An 18,487-nucleotide genomic window follows, 5' to 3' on the forward strand; every position below is an offset into this window, starting at 1 on the left:
CTTAATCAAATGGAGCTGCTTTGTCCTATGTTTCACTCATTCTCCAGGAGCAGACCACATCCAACAGTTGGCCAATGTGGGAATAGAAAGACATGTCCCCCTTGCCTCAACTCAGGACAAATCTTAAGAGCTAATCAACCTCCAGAGCCCCTTATAAGATTGTGTGCTCTCTTCTAAATGCATTGAAATTCTACTTCTCTGTCAAAGTCTGCTTCCCTTATTCTCTCACAGAAGTTTATCCCAAGAGCTCTCTCTAATAAACTCCTTGCATAGAGTATCCTCTCCCAAGTCTTTTCCATGGGAAACCTGACCTAAGATATGGACAGATTCCAAGTATATCTCTAAAGTTGCATTGAATAGTTTGGGAGGATGTAAAAAAGGATGAATTTTATATAAAATTTTGGGAATTGGTCTGCAATGATAAAACTAAAACTAAAGTAAGATTGAAATTAAAAGTTTCTCTATAAAAATAAAAAAATTCATAACTTTGTAATTTGACATAAAATATTGTATAAATTGGGGATCCCTGGGTGGCGCAGCGGTTTGACGCCTGCCTTTGGCCCAGGGCGCGATCCTGGAGACCCGGGATCGAATCCCAAGTCGGGCTCCCGGTGCATGGAGCCTGCTTCTCCCTCTGTGTGTGTCTCTGCCTCTCTCTCTCTCTCTGTGTGTGACTATCATAAATAAATAAAAATAAAAAAAAAGAATTCTTAAAAAATATATATATATTGTATAAATTAATAAAATTTAAAGTGTTGATTAAAATGATTTTCCTCTGAAGCCTAACTATAATTAATTGGAATTTGTGAATTATTATTTGCACTAAAATTGTATCCCTTATATCATGCTTACTGGGCACTGACTCAGTTTTTTTCTTTATGCTTAGTCCTTGAAAATGGGAAGATTAAACTGAAATACATCGAGGGAAGAGTGAAGAAAAAATGTTAAGAATCCTGCTTGTATCAGTAAGAGTCTCTTTGAATATTTACCTGTAATTTTTATTTCACTAAATATGTATTTATGCATCTGGGGTATTTTAAAATATCCATAGTTGTGAGGGATAAATCACATTTATTTCAGAAAAAAATCAGCATCTTTCTTATAACAAGGAAAAAGTCTACTATTCAAACTTTAAATTGAGTTTTGCAGCATATTTCTCTTCTCCAAATCTCGTGGTTTAAAATATTTTATGTTTTAAGGATGAATTTTGAAATCCATGGATAATCTCAAACTCAATTGTCTGACATCAATCTTAAACACGGGTGACTTAGCTCTTTGATGTTAGCTTAATGCAAGAATTTTCAGGTATTGGTAATATAGCTTAAGATTATTTGAATATTTTGTTTCCCAGCAAATAATTGGCCTTAGTGGTTTTTGGAGATCCAAGCAATCTAAATAAATGAAAAAAAATACTCTATTTACATAAATAATATGTGGAATACAGTTGCATGTCACAGTGGACTTTCTGAAGTTAATCTCAATTATTGTTTATTATGTCTAAATGATTATTTCAATATCTTAGCTAATTTTGAAAGAAATTTAAGAATACATTTAGAGTAAACACAATTTAAAATTTAAATAGGATTGAAACACACATGCACATTCAAAGAAGTAACTGAGCACAGCAGAACTCAACCCATTATCTGAAGTTGACAAGGATATTTCATTTCATACATCATTTAGACACTAATTTGCCAACAATGATTCAATAAATTTAGTAGCTCTTAAGATATTAGTGGAATGAGAAGGAAAAAAACCAGCACATTTGTTTTTAACAAATATCTATATGCCAAGATGCACAGAGCTAGTGAACCCTCCAGTCCTGTTAGGGATATATTCACATTTGACTAAGCTAATATGCCTGACTTTTTGTAAACTCAAAAGTGAGATAAAACCACCACAACAAAAAAACTTATTTACTTCAAAAGCAAGAGTTAATTTTAATTTAGCTTGAAGGCTCCACAATATATTTAACAGCACCTAAATTAGAAGCTGGAAAGTAATAAATCATTCCTTGCCAATATTTTAATTCACAATTACATTTCCTCTGGGGACAATTTAGAGATAAGATAAATGAAAAAAAAAAGGGGTCCAAGTGTCCTAGAAAGATAATTCAATGTAAAATTCTGGTTACAGATCTGAACTTACAAATTATATGAGATATGACAAATAATTTATGAATTTGTTGATTCGTTAATTACTTCTCACAGTACTGGTTAAACTACCCATATGCCAAACTTTTTCAAATGTATTAACCTCTGTATCATCAAACAAGATGTCAATCAATAACATTTAGATTAACCAGGGCATCTAGGACCCTCATGATATATAAGAGAAATAAACATCTAGGTCATTGTCTTAAAACAGATACAGTTTAAAATAGGAAACATCAGAAGCACTTAAATATTTGATAAGTACAAAGATGTAGATTAAATAGGTATGTGATATGTGATATGTGATAAATAGATCGATAGGTAGATAATAGATATGTATTAGATATACATAGATGAACAGAGGATAGAGAGATACCTATCTCTCTATACCTAGGTATGGATGTTACTATGTAGTTTGTTCAAGTACCTTTCTAAATATGAATTTTTAACCTACTGAATCCTCATCAAATCCTGTTTTATTATTGGTGTTTAATTAATGAAATAAATGAAATAGTAGGGATTTTTAAAAAAATACATTTGATAAAATCTCAATAGTTAGGAAATGATCAAAAAGCACATCCAACTTTGCCTGCTCAGGTTTAAAGCAAGGATTCAACCATGATGCTTGCTAACTTTCATCTCTATATTACCTTTAACATTAAAACGCTGGAATAATTTGAAAGAAGCCATAGGGATCCCTGGGTGGCGCAGCGGTTTGGCACCTGCCTTTGGCCCAGGGCACGATCCTGGAGACCCGGGATCGAATCCCATGTCGGGCTCCCGGTGCATGGAGCATGCTTCTCCCTCTGCCTGTGTCTCTGCCTCTCCCCCTCTCTCTGTGTGACTATCATAAATAAATAAAAAATTAAAAAAAAATGTATTTAAAAAAAAAAAATGAAAGAAGCCATAAATGGATTATTGGAGATCATGACTATGTACCCAGATTCTAACAAGGTCAGGGGGATTAGTAGGACTCCACATTGCTTCATAAGCGTACCAGACAAGTCTGTTGTAGTTGCTATCATCCACAGTATGAAAGCACTTACAAAACTCACCATATGGCTATAATTTAAGGCAAAGGTAAAATCTCTGTCACTAAGAGAAAATAGATAAACACGACAGGGAATTAATTTTATTTGTGTTTTTATAAAAAGCAGCTCCAATCTCAGAAAAAAATAGAGAAGAACAATTCAAATAATATAATCCATGAACTCAGAAGCTATCTTTCCAAGGATTCTCTCAGTGTTCTAATTCACAATGTAGCTATTCAATCTGCTCTCACCTTCTCTTCATGAGACTAACAGCTAATGTTTTTTTAATTTTTAATTTTGTGGGATGCCTGGGTGGCTTAGTCAGTTGGGCTTCCAACTCTTTATTTTGGCTCAGGTCGTGATCTCAGGGTTGTGAGATCAAATACTGTGAAAGGCTCCACACTCAGTGGAAAGTCTGCTTGATATTCTCTTTCTCTCCCCCTCCCTCTATTCCTCCCCCCACTCGTGTATACTCTCTCTCTAAAATAAATAAATAAATCTTAAAAAATTAATTATAGAACAATTCTATTATTTCCCAGCAGTTGTGAAATATAATACAAAAAAATTCCATACATCATTCAAGAAGTTTCCCCAATCATAATATTTTGTCTAACTGTAGTTTAAGATCACAAACATAAAATTCATATCAGTGTAATCCGCTCACCTTATCCAGATTCCACTCATTTTACAGCTATTCATTTTTCTGTGTTTGTATTTAGTTCTAAGAAGTCTTATCTTATGCATTGATTTCTTTGTAACCACCATCACAACCACAGAATAGTTATATTACAAAGATCCTACATGAAACCCTTTTATGTCCATAGCCACCTCCTTCCCTGGCTCCTTTCATAATTCCTAACAACCATGAATTTGTTCTCCATCTCTATAATTTTGTTGTTTGCAAAATGCTATATAAATGGAACAAGAGAGTATGTAGCTTTTTGAAAGTGACTTTTTTCACTGGGTATAATTCTCTAGAATTCAGATACATCCAAGTTGTTGCCTATATTACTGGTTTCTTCTTCATTGTTGCTAAGTAGTACACCATAGTATGGGTATTCCATGTTGTGTTTAAGTATTCACTTGCTATTTCTAGTTTGGGACTCAAATCAAAACCCAAGAGTCATCCTTGATACTTTTTTTTTTTTATTTGATCAGTTCCTGCATCCAATTATTGAGAAATTCTTATCAACATTACTTGCAAAATGTAACTCAGATCTATCCACATGTATCCATCTTCACAGGACACACAGTCAAACCTACCATTATCTCATTCCTGCAGTGCAGTCACAAACCTTTCAATTGTCTATTTTTGTTCCCCCATAATCTACAGTGATCAAAGCTAGTCTTTGTACTGAGAGTTTCTCCATGATCTGCTCTCACTCTTATAGCTTACCAATGGCATCTTCACTCTGTGTCAATAAGATTTAGCCACAATGGTCTTTTTCCTCTAAACTCATTGTTTCAGGGTCATTGCAAGTGCTGTTCCTTTGCCCGAAGCATCTCCCATCCTTGCTTGCGTGTGGTGAACTCAAATGTCACTCCCTTAGTAAAATGTTAAGTATCTTAGCCTCCCAACCTAATGCTTACCACATCCATTTCATTTGCTTGCTGTCTTGGGAGCTTGTTTATTTTTTTTTTTAGGATGTATCGCTACTGCAGTAACCTAATGTGTTTATTGTCAATCATCCACTTAAGAATATTAGCCACTTGATAGCATAAAAATATTTATTTTATTCACTGCTATATTTCCAGAATCTGAATGGTATGGTACCTGGAATATAGAACTTACTAAACACTTGCTTTATATATGTAACTATAACTATCATCTATCTATTTATCTATCATCTGTCCGTATATCTATCATCTATGTATATCTATCACTGATCTATCAAATGTTCTTTAAAATATAAACCAAAGTTAATTTGATAGTCTTTTTCTTGTGACAAAATTCATGTCTTGTATGATTTGAACACAGATTTTTCTCATTTTTCCCTAAATATACTATGTTCTTCCCCATTTCCTTTTCTTTTCAAGTAACTTTTTCTTCCCTCAACTCTATAACCCTTCTGTATGAGAAACTTATTTACAATATCTTGAGCTAAATCAGGAGCAACATTCTCTGAACTTACAACAAGATTCTAAATGTTAATCAGGAAGGAGTAACTTTGGGCTCTTTTAACAATCAGTATTTCAGTTGTTTTGCTGCTTGAGCATCAGAAAGAACATTATCATATTACAATACCCTCATGTTCATCACACTGAGATTTGTCATCTTGTGACATGTCTTTCAAATTTATCTTTAAAGATATTTCAAATGTCAGGATTTGGTTGAGCAAGGGGTGAAGGCACTTGAAAAAAGTTTTCAAACTGAAGTTCTTAGTCATCATTCATTGTTTGTAACCTTATTTCTTACTTGGCATACACTGCTGTTATTCTCTCTCTCTCTCTCTCTCTCTCTCTTTTTATTTCACCACCAACATCCTGGCCAGCTATCCCACTGTCATTTAAAGCAAGGTGCCACTATCCATACGGTAAGAATGTTAACATAGAAAAAAAAAATGTCCCTGGTTAAATAACACTAGTACAAAAAGCAAGATAGTTATAAGAATGGACAAGGAGGCTCCCGAAAAAAGTATTAAAAAAAATCTTTAAGTGTATAAATATATTTTTGATAGCAGGGAACTTTATGTCAGCAGCCTGTTTTATTTAGAGGAAGTCTTTGACAATGTTCATGCTTTGGTTACCTAATAGTATTCTATCAGGAGTAAATTGGGTTTCTGGTAACACACTTGCTCTAAAAACAGCATAAAAACTAATGACCGTGTCAAGCTATGTACACTGCCGACAGCTACAGTATGCCAGGCTAATTGCTTAAATTGGATTTCTGATACTTTTGCTCAGTCAAAGGCTGTGTTTTGAATACTGGCCGACCAGACAATGAACCCATCAGGCATTTTGTGGAAAGATACAAATTCAGAAACAGGCTTCTATCCCTTCAGAACTCTGATTATTTCAGCAATGGTAATGTCCCCTTGATTTTCCAATCTGTCATTCCATTACAAGCACAAATCCTTTCAAACTATGGAATGAAAAATGGTGGGGAAAGGCCAATTGGAGAATGGGTTTTGGAGATAAAAGACTTCTTATACACTTGTTAGAGTCCTAGTTTTAAATAAATACTATTGTGTCTGAAGGGAATAATATCAGCTTTGGATGCTAGTAGATAATAATGTGCAAGTTTCATTGACTTCACTTCCTAAAAAGGTATCCTTTCTCTTCTTGCATTATTCATAGGCTTATTCTTTAATACGCCCTATCATTCTTTCATTTCTTCCCATATTTTCCCTCCTTTTTCATTACATGTCTTTCTTCAGTAACATTTATACTTGATGTTGGATATCCATTTACAAAGTACGATACACAAAAATAAAGGAAAGATAAGGACTTCCCCCACATAAACAAAATCAGAGAGACTTTGTCCCCCGTAGACCAGCAGTGTATGAATTGCCAAAGGAGGTTCTTCAAGCTGAAATGAACAGATGTTAAATAGGAACACCAAAGTATATGAAAGTACAAACCTCACTGGTAAGGGCAAATATATAGAAAGACACCAATATTGGAACACTGTCATGGTAGCATGGAAATCACCTTTAAGTGTTAAATACAAAAGCATAAAGAATAACCATAACCACAAAAATTTGTTAATGGATATCTAATATAAGAATAAGGGAACTCTGACATCAATAACAAAGTAGGAGTGATGAAAGTAAAAGTATAGGGGTTTTGTATGAGATTGGAGTTTTCTGTTTAAAAATAGACTGTTTTAACTATGAGAGGTTTGATGCAAGACTAACCACAAAGGAAAAATTTACAGTAGACATATAAAAGATAAGAATAAAGCATATCATTACACACACACACACAGCCACAAAGACAGTAAGAAAATAATAAATAAACAAGAGAACTACAAAACAGACAACAGTTAACAAAGTGGTAGTCATAGGTCCTTATCTATCAATAATTAGTTTAATGTATTAAACTCATCAATCAAAAGACAGAGCGGATGAATGGATAAAAAACAAAAAACAAACAAATGAGAACAAAACCCCACCACCTACACAGGTGGTGTCTATAAGAAACCTGTCTATAAGAAACTCACTTTAAATTTAAAGGAATACATAGGCTGAAAATAAAGTTATGATTCCTGTTTTAGAGAGATTCATTTGAAGTCATTCTGGAGCTTTTGGGAGTTCTCAATTTTAGTTCTGTCATTATGTCTCTGTATTTTTTCTTCTGTACTCAACATCTTACAGAAATCATTTCTTCCCCTGGGTTTGAAACATGGTACCTCCCATATGAGTCACAAATCTACACAAGTAATGTCATATCTCCAAAATTTCTCTTCACTTAGTCAACCTCAAATCATCCAATGACTACACTCATCAGTTATCACCTCTTCTTCTACCCCAAGCAAATACACATTTTGCTACCAGTCGCTTTTCAATATGCCAGCCTAAACCATGTTTTATGTTTTTTTTTCTTTAGCTCTAACATATAATCACCACCCATTTCTATTTTGCTAATTTCACTTTGCTTTAATTTTCAGAAGGTTCATTAAGAGAGATTAGAGCAGAATCATTTCCACAGATAAAGTTATTTGGGAGCATGGATAGAAAAAATAGAAACAAGGAGAGCTCAGAGTCATATTCTTAGAAGTTTAATTCCCTGAAGACAACGATTTATTTAGAAATTCAGCAGCTTATATCTATATCCCTGTAATAGCTAGCTTCTTATTCATATCTTCTCATTTATTTAACTTTTATACATTAGAAGGAGAAAAATTTCAAGCATGTTACAGAGTGAAACCTGTGGCTGACCAGAGGCCAGAGGATGGGGGGGAACTGTAAGCAAATAGGACCTGCACTTAAGCCAAAGACAAGGACTTGTCCTTATATTTTATAGATTCCAAATTCACTTTATCTATTCAGCAAGTTTGTTTTGAGAATGGTGCTCATCAAACCAATAGGAAAAAAAAAACTGTTGTATTTACTAAACAGAAGCATTTATAGATTTATAAAAGCCAGATATCAGCTAGATCACCTTCTGCCTCTTACTGATCTCATTAACCTGGCTTAAGCACTAAATTCAAAGCCTGTGACTGTCACAAATCTTTTTTTCTTTTTACATTATTTCACTGACTTCCATATGCTTTTCTGCTTTCTTAAATATGTGAGCATTGCCTGTATTCCACCTAGACTAGCACAACAAGTGCTATTTGTTTGCCATTTCCAGACACTTCCAATATTATGAGGCCTTGGTACCTTTACTGAAGACTAGGATCTTGTGTTTGGGTGTGTAGGGTGCATACATGCCACAATAAAGAATGCAAAGGTCATGAGGAAGACATGTGGACTGTAGAGACTCTCTATCTCTCTGGTTTCATCTTTCCCAGTTTAAAATCTAAAGTTCTCTCTGCCTTAGGTCGGCTCACACCTGAGCTTCTTCATTTTGTAGCCTAAGTTCCAAGTTGTTATCGGAGTTTTTTACTCCAAAGATTGTCTCATTTCTTCAAAGGAGTTCTGATAAAGTTTAATGCTTCTAGACAAAAACTAGCTTAAGTGTGGGGGGCGGGGTAGGGGATTTAATGGTCTTAAAAGATTTATGGTTATATAAGCTGTCTCACAAGTGTCTTTCCTTCTGGTGACTAGAATATACATGTACACCAGATAGTGTTCCTCTCCTTTTGTCAATTTTTCTGAAAAACTGACATAATTAGTTCCTGATTTTGTAGAATGTATACATATCTCAGCACATGCCTCTACTTCTTTTTCTCTTCACACATTCTTTCTCCAGAAACACTAAGTTATGTTCCATCCAGCCCTGAGGAGACCCTCATTTCATCTTGATATTTTTCAGATCTCCTTACTTTGCACAATTGTAAGCATTGTTTTATAATAGACGATTGATACAGATAGCAATACTCTTTCATTACATATTATTATTCATTTAAATATCACCAAGAAATGTATTTTCAATCTCTGGAGCAGATTCCAGTAATCCTTTCTGTGCTGACTACAGAACAGATTCTGCAGATATTATTTTAATCTTTGTACCCCATGGAAAGCTCTAGCAGTGGCTTTTATGGCTTTTGTATGACTGTACCATGAATTCACAATGATAATATCCAGAACACATTTCAGAAACTATTTTCTCAAAAGGATATAATGAACAAGTATCTAACATTATTTAGAGTCATGGGGGGAAATACCACTGTCATGTAATTAAAAGGCTATTTAACATATATAGGTATGTATTGTGTATGCATGTATTTAGAGCACACCCTACTTTTTCTGAAGTGAACCTATGTGTATCATGATGAAATAGTAAGCTTTTGTCACTTGTTTACCTTTAGCTCTGGGAAGAAAGGGGACAAAGGTCTATATTATAAATTTATTGGGTCAGTTTGGGACCACTGAGACATTCCACCAGGCAAATAATAGCAGATCAATTCTCATTCTCTAATCTTTCTTTGGATCTCTGCTTGGTACATGAAGCTTTCTTTTAAATGGATGTAAGTGATATAAAGGTGAAGAGACAGAAAACCTAATGCTTTAAAGTTCACTTATCATTTATCTAACATAAGTTCTCAAGGGAAGAGAGTTCACTGAATGCTTATCAGGCCTTCCTATTATTTGATATGTTGACACCCAATTAACTGGGGCTTTAAAGGTTTAGCTCAACTTGAAAAGGAAGAAAAGGACAATCCTTTATTATTTTTTACTGTCCTCAAAACATTATGCTATAAAGGCATAGTTTATCACATCATACTTATGCATTTTTAAACTCTCAATTTTATTCATTTTGTGGAAATTACATCTTAACTAATATCTACTCAATGCTCAGAATAGCCTGAAGATAAAAACAAAGTATTTGGAATAAAGGCCACTCTGGGCAACCCAGCTGGTGTGAGTGAGTTGAATTACTAAAATCTCCAGTGCCATGATCCTCAAGGCCTAATTAACTTCTGTGAGAAATGAATATTTCCTGGGGATTTACTGTCTTGACATAATTCAAGCCCTCATAGCTATTAACAATGAGTGATCTCAAATGGAGCAATGGATTACAGGGCCACAGTATCAGTTTTTAATGTGCAATACAATTAATTTAGGGGTCATATACTTGTTGAATGAAACTACTGGGTGAAGTGTAATTAGTTGTAATTTAGGCTTACATATTTTATTTGCTTTGGATTTTCACATGTTTCCTGTGCATGAGTGCCATTACTGTTTTCTTTCTTTCTTATACTTCTTCAGTGAAGATGCTAGCCTCATAATAGACATATATCCTTTGAGTAGTTTTGCAGTCATATTTTTAAGGAAGATACCTGGGACATGATACATATTAATAGACATTTTATTTATGAATATTTCTAGTTTTTAGAGACTTTTTAAAATTGGAATAATATATCTTATGCCAGGAAATGTTAGCCAGTAGATTTGGATCTTTGTGTCAGTTCTATACAGTTACTGCTCCCTGAGATTGAATATATCTACCCAGAATCTGTACATTATTCTGGCTCTCTTTAGTAACACCTGATGCCTCTCAGGCTCCAGAAAGGAATTCCAACTGTATTTCCGAAGTACACACTATTTTATGTACTGAACCTAAAGATAATTTGATCACCAGGGATAACATACAACTCACAGCAATCTTTTCTTTCTCTTTTTTTTTTTTCTAGCTGCCAAGAAACTCACACTAAATTTGAACTTTGATCCTTATAAATATATTGACCCTATCATTGAAGTTTGGAGTAGAAAGTTTTTGAGTTGGAAATGCTCACTTAATAAAGAAGGACACTAGGATACAAAATTAAGTAACCTGACATACCACAGATACTTGGTGGTAGTTACATTAAATTATTATTATTTTTTTTTAAGATTTTATTTATTCATGAGAGACCCAGAGAGGGAGAGAGGCAGAGACACAGGAGGAGGGAGAAACAGGCTCCATGCCAGGAGCCTGATGTGGGACTCGATCCCAGGACTCCAGGATCGCACCCTGGGCCAAAGGCAGGCGCTAAACCGCTGAGCCACCCAGGGATCCCCTACATTAAATTATATTAAAGAAATACAGCATGATGTTGGATAAGGATCCTATGAAAACAATTTAACCAATGGAAAGCATTTCCTTATAATTTTTCTAGTTATATAGTCTTGAGATCAGCAAAGAAGATAGTCCACTACAAATATAATTTTCAAAATTTTACTGGTCTTTTTCATAGTTTTGTTTTCTATAAGACTTATAGGCTGATTACTTTCTTTTAATAACTAACATCTTAATTAAACCTACATAGAACCTAATTCTAAGAGTGATAAGAAAAATTCTGGTACTAAAATTAGTTATGAAACATAGCAAGAACTTTTATACCAAGTTTTATTTAACTTTGATGGTTAATCATGGAAATGATGGTTAATATTTGAAACATGGCAACTTAAATATCAAAATGCATCAAAGGCCTCAAACTTTTAATTATGCTTTATCCTTCAATATTTATTTGTCAATACTCCAAGTAAGCAAACACAGGTATAATTTTTAACACTAATGAAATTAAAATATAATACTTAAGATATTTTATTTAGAAAGTCCATTTCAAATAATTTGAAATATCTTTGCTCTTTTTCATCCTTGGTTGCCTTTGAGATATCTCAACCTAAGGCTGGCCTCTAACTGTCTTACACTTCAACATTTACCACTGACTTGGCATTGATTACTGAAGGGAGAAGAATTTGCCATCCCAAAATATGTCTCTTTGGCATAAAGATTATTTTAGGATGATTATTTTTAAGAAAAGCAGACATGGAAAAAATGAGTGGAAGTTACTCTTTTGTAAGACACATTTATCTTTAAAAGGAAAATCTCCATTTTTAAAGGGATATCTCTCTCTTTACCAGGAAGAGAAGGATCACTAAATCTCTAGAAACTCTAATCAATGGGGAAGGCAAAAATCTAAATCTGCATAACAGCCTTATCCTTAACTACTGTGCTTCTCCTGGTAACCTCCCATAACTGGCTCCCACTCCTCAACATCTTTTGTTTTAGCTGGAGTTAGTATGGTGGTAAGATGATGGCTTAGGCCATTGTTGGGCATTGACTGTTTTTCTGGGTATCTCTCATGTATACTGGAGATACATATATTATTAAGTTTCTGTTTGTTTTTCTCCTATTAATCTGTCTTTTATAACAGTTCTCAATCAAGAACCTAGGAGTTCTTTGTTCAGAATGAAAACAAGCTGCTTCTGCAGGAAGTTTATAATTTAATTGAGTTATTATCAAAAACACATATGTGATTGAAATTAAAACGTGTGAGAAGTAGAAAACAATATGAAAAATAATCCCATAGATTCAACCAGGTTTCATGTTTTAAATTTTACTCACCATTCACAGAAGCAAAATGCCCATTGATTTCTTATTGATCTGACAAAGCCTATATCCATAGGGAAATGGGTAAAAGGAAAAAGGGAAAAAGTAAATCCACCTATCTTGAATAAAACCCTACATTTTACACAATGACAACTCTATTTAGTTTTTAGCAGCACACTATGAAAAGTACAGACATTGCATATGGAAAACGTTATATTGAAAGACAGATGCTCAGTGAAATTAAGCATTCTGCCCACAGAGAATTGAAAAACACTTCTGGGAGAGGATTTAGCTGATATTAAAGTGCCCTCTTGAGGATGAAAACTTGACTACATGACAAAAAAGTACTACTGAAATACCAAATCCTTTCACTGAATTATCAAAAGAAATTTCTTCAAATGGTCAAATGTGTATCAGAACTACTAAAGAAATTCTTTCTTTCTTTCTTTCTTTCTTTCTTTCTTTCTTTCTTTCTTTCTTTCTTTCTTTCTTCCTTTCTTTTCCTTTCTTCCTTTCTTTCTTTCTTCTTTCTTTCTTTCTTTCTTTCTTTTCTTTCTTTTGTTCTTTCTCTTCCTTTCTTCCTTTCCCTCTTTTTTTTTGTGTGTGTGTGTGTGTAAAGCAAATGATAATTTGCCTGCCTTCTTTCCTACTAACTCTCTTTAAAGGGGAGGAATTCTGCAAGAACAGCTAATAAATCTAAAGAGTAGAAAGTTTTATCCATATCTTACTGTTGAATACATAGAATATCTGTTATTGTGGAAGAAATATTACTTTCAAGAACTCATTTTAATTTCTGACAAGAAAAAGAGCTTCCTGTGAATTGATTCTATTTCAGTTTCAGGCCTTGTCAAGGCTTAGCTGTGAGTAAGAGAGGTTGTGTGTTTCTTTCATCAGTTCATACAGATTACTGCTGAATCTCCAGATTGTTAATCCAGATTGGTCAGGTAGCTCTCTTGAGGCTACCATCTAGCTATGATGCATGCAGATTTCAGTGAGTTCTTAAGTCCCTGGCTGCTAGAATGTTTTGTGAAGCTTTGTTTCAGAGTGGTTTTGCTACTTGCACAGCAACCCTGGACAGGTCTCTCTTCCTGGGCTTTCTCTTGTCTTTAAGGAAATACCTTTATTTTTTTGCCAGATAAATATATATATATTTACACTTGTGTGTATATATATATATGTGTGTGTGTGTGTGTGTGTATATTTACACTTCCACATATATATGTGCGTATACATATATGTACACATATATATTTCTTTTGTTTTTTCAACATGTTCATTATGTACCTGACAGTTCTCTTCTCCTAAGAGTTTAAGTTTTTAAAAATAAATGCAAAGACATCTATAAGCTCTTTCTTCTTTTCAGTTCTAACATTCCTCTCTTATGACAATGAGCATAAAGCTTCCCACCAGCATAAAGAAGAAGAAAGCAAGTGGAAAATTACAAATGAAAAGACATGATTTTATCAAAATAGCATTTAAACAAAGATTAGGATCCTTAGAATACTACTAAATATGTAGTTATAAGTAGTCATGAATATATAGGCAAGTAGATGACACATACACTAAAAGCAAATTCTATAAAATTCAGATGCCATATTATTACATAATATATACACATATATATGATTACACATGTAATATATTATATATACATATATAATTACATTTTTATATTGTTTTTCCCAGATCAAATGAACATTTTCTTTTCAGACGTTGGTCTAGAACAAAATATTAATATGGTAACTTTTTTGATGAAATTACGAAATTGCTAAATTAAACTTAGACTATAAATATGGATGCTCCCCTGCATGATTTTAATTTAAGGATGTATTAAGTTTACACACTTGCAAATGTAAACTTATTAAGAATACAAAACTATAAGGATACACTGTGTCTTAGAGGTGAAAACAGTGGTGAAAAGTTAAAAATTAGGAGATTTAAAAAGAATAGACTTGTGAGCTCTGTGGGGGAAAAAATGAATGATAAATCAAGCAAGTGAGAAGTAATATCACCTTAGAAAATCTTAATATCAGAACTAGAGAGAATATCATTTGAAAAGCTAAACCCAGCTTAAAGAGATTTTTGCTCTAGGGTAGGATATAGGCCTGGTGACATCTTCTACATGGAAGAACTAGAAAAGCTATGAAAAATACTGAAATCATCTTTTTTGAAAGCAGTAGTACTGACAAGGCTGAGTTCTGTGTACACAGGGGAAATCTATATGATGCTTACAAAAAAAATGATGAATAGAGTTTTGAGAACAGAACCAAGACAAGAAAGGTCAAAGAGTCTTAGAGGATGTTGGCGTCTAGTGAAGCCAGGGTAGAAAGATTCTATTAATACTTCTTTGAGACTCCAGAATCCAGCTAGAACAAAAACATTCTATGTGGGAAAAGGACCACATCCTGGAGTAAGATTTGCTCTCATATGGCATATTTCATTTTTCCTTTCAAGTTTATAAGAACTTCCATAACATAGCACCCCATCTGAAGTTCCTTTTATCTTCCAGTCCACCAAAGCCCTACGTTCAGATCTTATTGCCAGTCCACTGGCTACTGCTCAAGAAATCATTAAAGCCATACCATGTTAACATTGTCATTATTTTGTTTATTTGATGCCACAAACTTACTAATGTTAATTCTACTTAGTCAGCAGATCTATCCTTTCCATTGACACATGACAGTGGGTGCACTGTAAAGCAGCTGTTTTCCAGGCTGAGTGCCTGTGATCCACTGTCCACTCTTGAGCTATTGTCCTTAAACCCTGATGAATACTTGGCATCATCCAAAAACTAATTATAGAGATTGGCCCATTCAGCTATGGGGTTAGAAAACTCTTGAAGGGGGTGAGTTGTGGGCTCAATGGCATAGCAATCATCTATTCATGTGTGAAATGGATACTTGCAGTGGTCCCCTGACATACATTCTTGAATATGTCATTTAATTTAATAAGGAACCTCTTCTGCTATATATCCTTCTCTGTTGGAATGATGATCTAACATAAATTAAGAAACAATGGATATTTCAGTTCTCAAGATAATCTTATGGCTTTCTTAATTGAATCAGTTGCAACTAATATTCAGAAGTAGACCAAAATTGTCTTTCAAAAGCAGTGTTATCTGGAAGCTGTGTTAAGTAAGTTTCAGAATCTCAAGAGCTATTACTTGTATGTTTGGGGCTTTTCCTAAGGGTTCCAGTCAGCATGTCAATGTTGTAGAGGCACTTCAGTATCATTTGAGAATAGGGAATCAGAAGGACCCAGAAAGCATCATTGTGCTACAGCTCTTTGGAACTCTGAGAGTCTTCTATCCTTTGCACTGCATGCAAATTCAGTTTTTATTCTCTGGTAAATTTGGAAATAGAGATTAATAAAATGTGGTCTGTGAATTCTCCAAAAACCAGATGATTCAATTAATCTCTAATATTCTTGCTTTGCTTTTTGAACTGGCAAGAACAATAACTTATTACTGGTGTTTGAGAGACAGATCTTTGTCTCTTGTAGCTTTTGTCTAAGTTGTACATAAGAATTTCTCCAGTTTCTCTGGCTCTGTACTTTATTTGGATTATTCAGATATCCTATCTAGTTATAGGACTATTGAATATTCACACTTTAGTTTTAAATTTGTCTTCAGACTGAGATATCAACATTATATCATCAAGGGAAGAAAAATATTCTCCAGTTCAATCAAATCTCAATCACTTCTTGCCAAGTTGAGGTAGTAAACAAGATAATTTAAATATCCTTGTGGGAAAGTAATATTTGTGTACTGAATTCCATACTACATAAATTCAAACTGACCCAACTAGCCAAAGCTTTCTTTCAAAATAGAAATTGAAAAGACAACATTAGCCAAAATGATTAGAGAATATTAATGTCCTGTAGCATATCTCACAGTTTGAGTTGTTAGTACCAATCAAACATGGTCAGTGTTATTGAGGGGACATAGGAATTACTTTATTAAGACCATCAATCTACAATATGCCTCTAGGATCTATCAGTTATTTTTACAGATCATATGGGATGATACAAAAGGGATTTATGGGTATGAATATACTTGTATATTACAGATTCTTAATTAAAACCAACATTGTCTGGTGCCCTCAGATACTGATGTTGTTATAAATGAAAGACTTGAGTGGACTTAGGTAATCCTAGATATTTCCATCAAGCATGCATGATTAAAATCAAAAAGTAAATTTGCATTACATTTTTTTTCGTGGATGATTTTCACACATGAAGAATTCACCATGCAGGCATCACATTTATTCTAAAAGAACATTCAGGTAGGGGTAAGAACCATATAAAGCTTTAATTATAATTTTCTATTTTGAACCATGCTTTCATAATGCAAACTGCCTACAATTGTTTTACCAAATCCTGCTAATTGAAATATTGCTTTTTAGCTTTATTTTAGCAAGTTTAGATATAGCCATTTACCATGTATCAGGATTCAACAAATCCTCCAGTCATTTTAACCTTATCAATGCAGAGTACCCCTGGTCCTCTGATGGAGGAGTGCCAAGAGATCTTGGCCCTTCCTTCACTTAGAATCATAATCTTCTCCTTTACTGAACACTATTTTATTTAGAACTAGCTCTTAAGGGATTGTAGATTTATCTTTATTATGATCAGAATTTTAAAACCTTAAGGCTAGCATAAATTAAATGACTCTTTAGTGGTTCTTTTAGTTTGAGGAGTTGGCGAAACACTAGACCACTTGATCTCTTACAGTAATCCCTTAGAATTTTAGATTCACTTTCTTTCCCTTTCCGTAATATATTTAATCAACCATCAGTGGGTACATTTTTACCCATTTTATTATTTTTTTCCTTTTTTCTGAATAATTCAAATCCTTTTTTCATTTTTCAGCCCCACTCAAGGCAATTTGGCATGATTCGTCCTTACACACAGGGAAAAGTCATTTGGTATAAAGTATCAGTTATGCAAGATGTATTAGTTCTAGAGATGTGCTGTACAGCAAAGGGTGTACAGTCAACAACTATCATGCACTTAAAAATTGTTAAGAGGTTAGATCTCATGTTAAGTGCTCTTACAACATACATATACAAGTAAACTTTTGGTGATGAGGGATATTTTTATTATATGGACGATAGCGATTGCTTCACTATGTATGCATTCAGCTATGAAGTTTTACATATTAAATATGGGCAGGTTTTGTACGTCAATTAGACTTTAATGAAGCGTTAAGAAAAGAAAATGTCAGAAAAATGTTCTCTCAATTATTTTAATATATTCTATATTTCCATACATTTTATGATACTTAAAAAGTGATGTTACATTTTTTTTGCCTTTTATTTAACGTGCCTGAAAATAAGGCTGTATTATGGATTAAATAGGCTGAGAATGTAACTATCACTCACAATATAGTTTTTCATCAGGAAAATATGTTTTGAGGGCTAAACAATTGGTCTGTTAATTATTTTGATAGATAAATCTATCTTGGAAACTTAACTTCTTAATGGATTTAAATTATGGAATTCTAGTTAAAAAGAACAACTGAAAAGTTTATGACAAGGAAATAAAGATGAACTGACGAGATGACAACTAATATCAAAACAAAGTCATAGAAGGAGCTGGTGCCAATTTTAACATAGCATCAACTATCACTTTTGGAAAAAAAAAAGAGATGGATTAGGAGTAACTACCACACTGTCATAAAAGTAGTTCTAAATTGGTTGCAGTCACAGGGTTTCAATAGCCTTGTAAGGAATATATTTTTTAATATCTACAGAAAGTTGGGTGGTTTCCGTTGTTGTTTTAGGCTATGTGTTACATACTTCTACTTTTCTATAGCTTAGCTTACTAGAATTGACTCCTTTTCTCTGCACCTCTGTAAGAGGTGAATATAAGTAAGGGTCC

The 18,487-nt window shown here is 33.7% G+C and overlaps 1 long non-coding RNA gene across 2 annotated transcripts in view; it reads left to right on the top strand.

Moving 5' to 3' along the window:
- Positions 1-18,487, top strand: part of LOC144289000 (uncharacterized) — a 231,355-nt gene that overhangs the window by 48,668 nt on the left and 164,200 nt on the right. For both annotated transcript variants that reach the window (XR_013357057.1, XR_013357058.1), the window contains one exon: positions 887-965. This is a non-coding gene — a long non-coding RNA (uncharacterized LOC144289000). The remainder of the gene's footprint in view (positions 1-886; positions 966-18,487) is intronic.

This window comes from Canis aureus, chromosome 18 (genome assembly GCF_053574225.1).
Source record: "Canis aureus isolate CA01 chromosome 18, VMU_Caureus_v.1.0, whole genome shotgun sequence".
Lineage (NCBI taxonomy): Eukaryota > Metazoa > Chordata > Mammalia > Carnivora > Canidae > Canis > Canis aureus.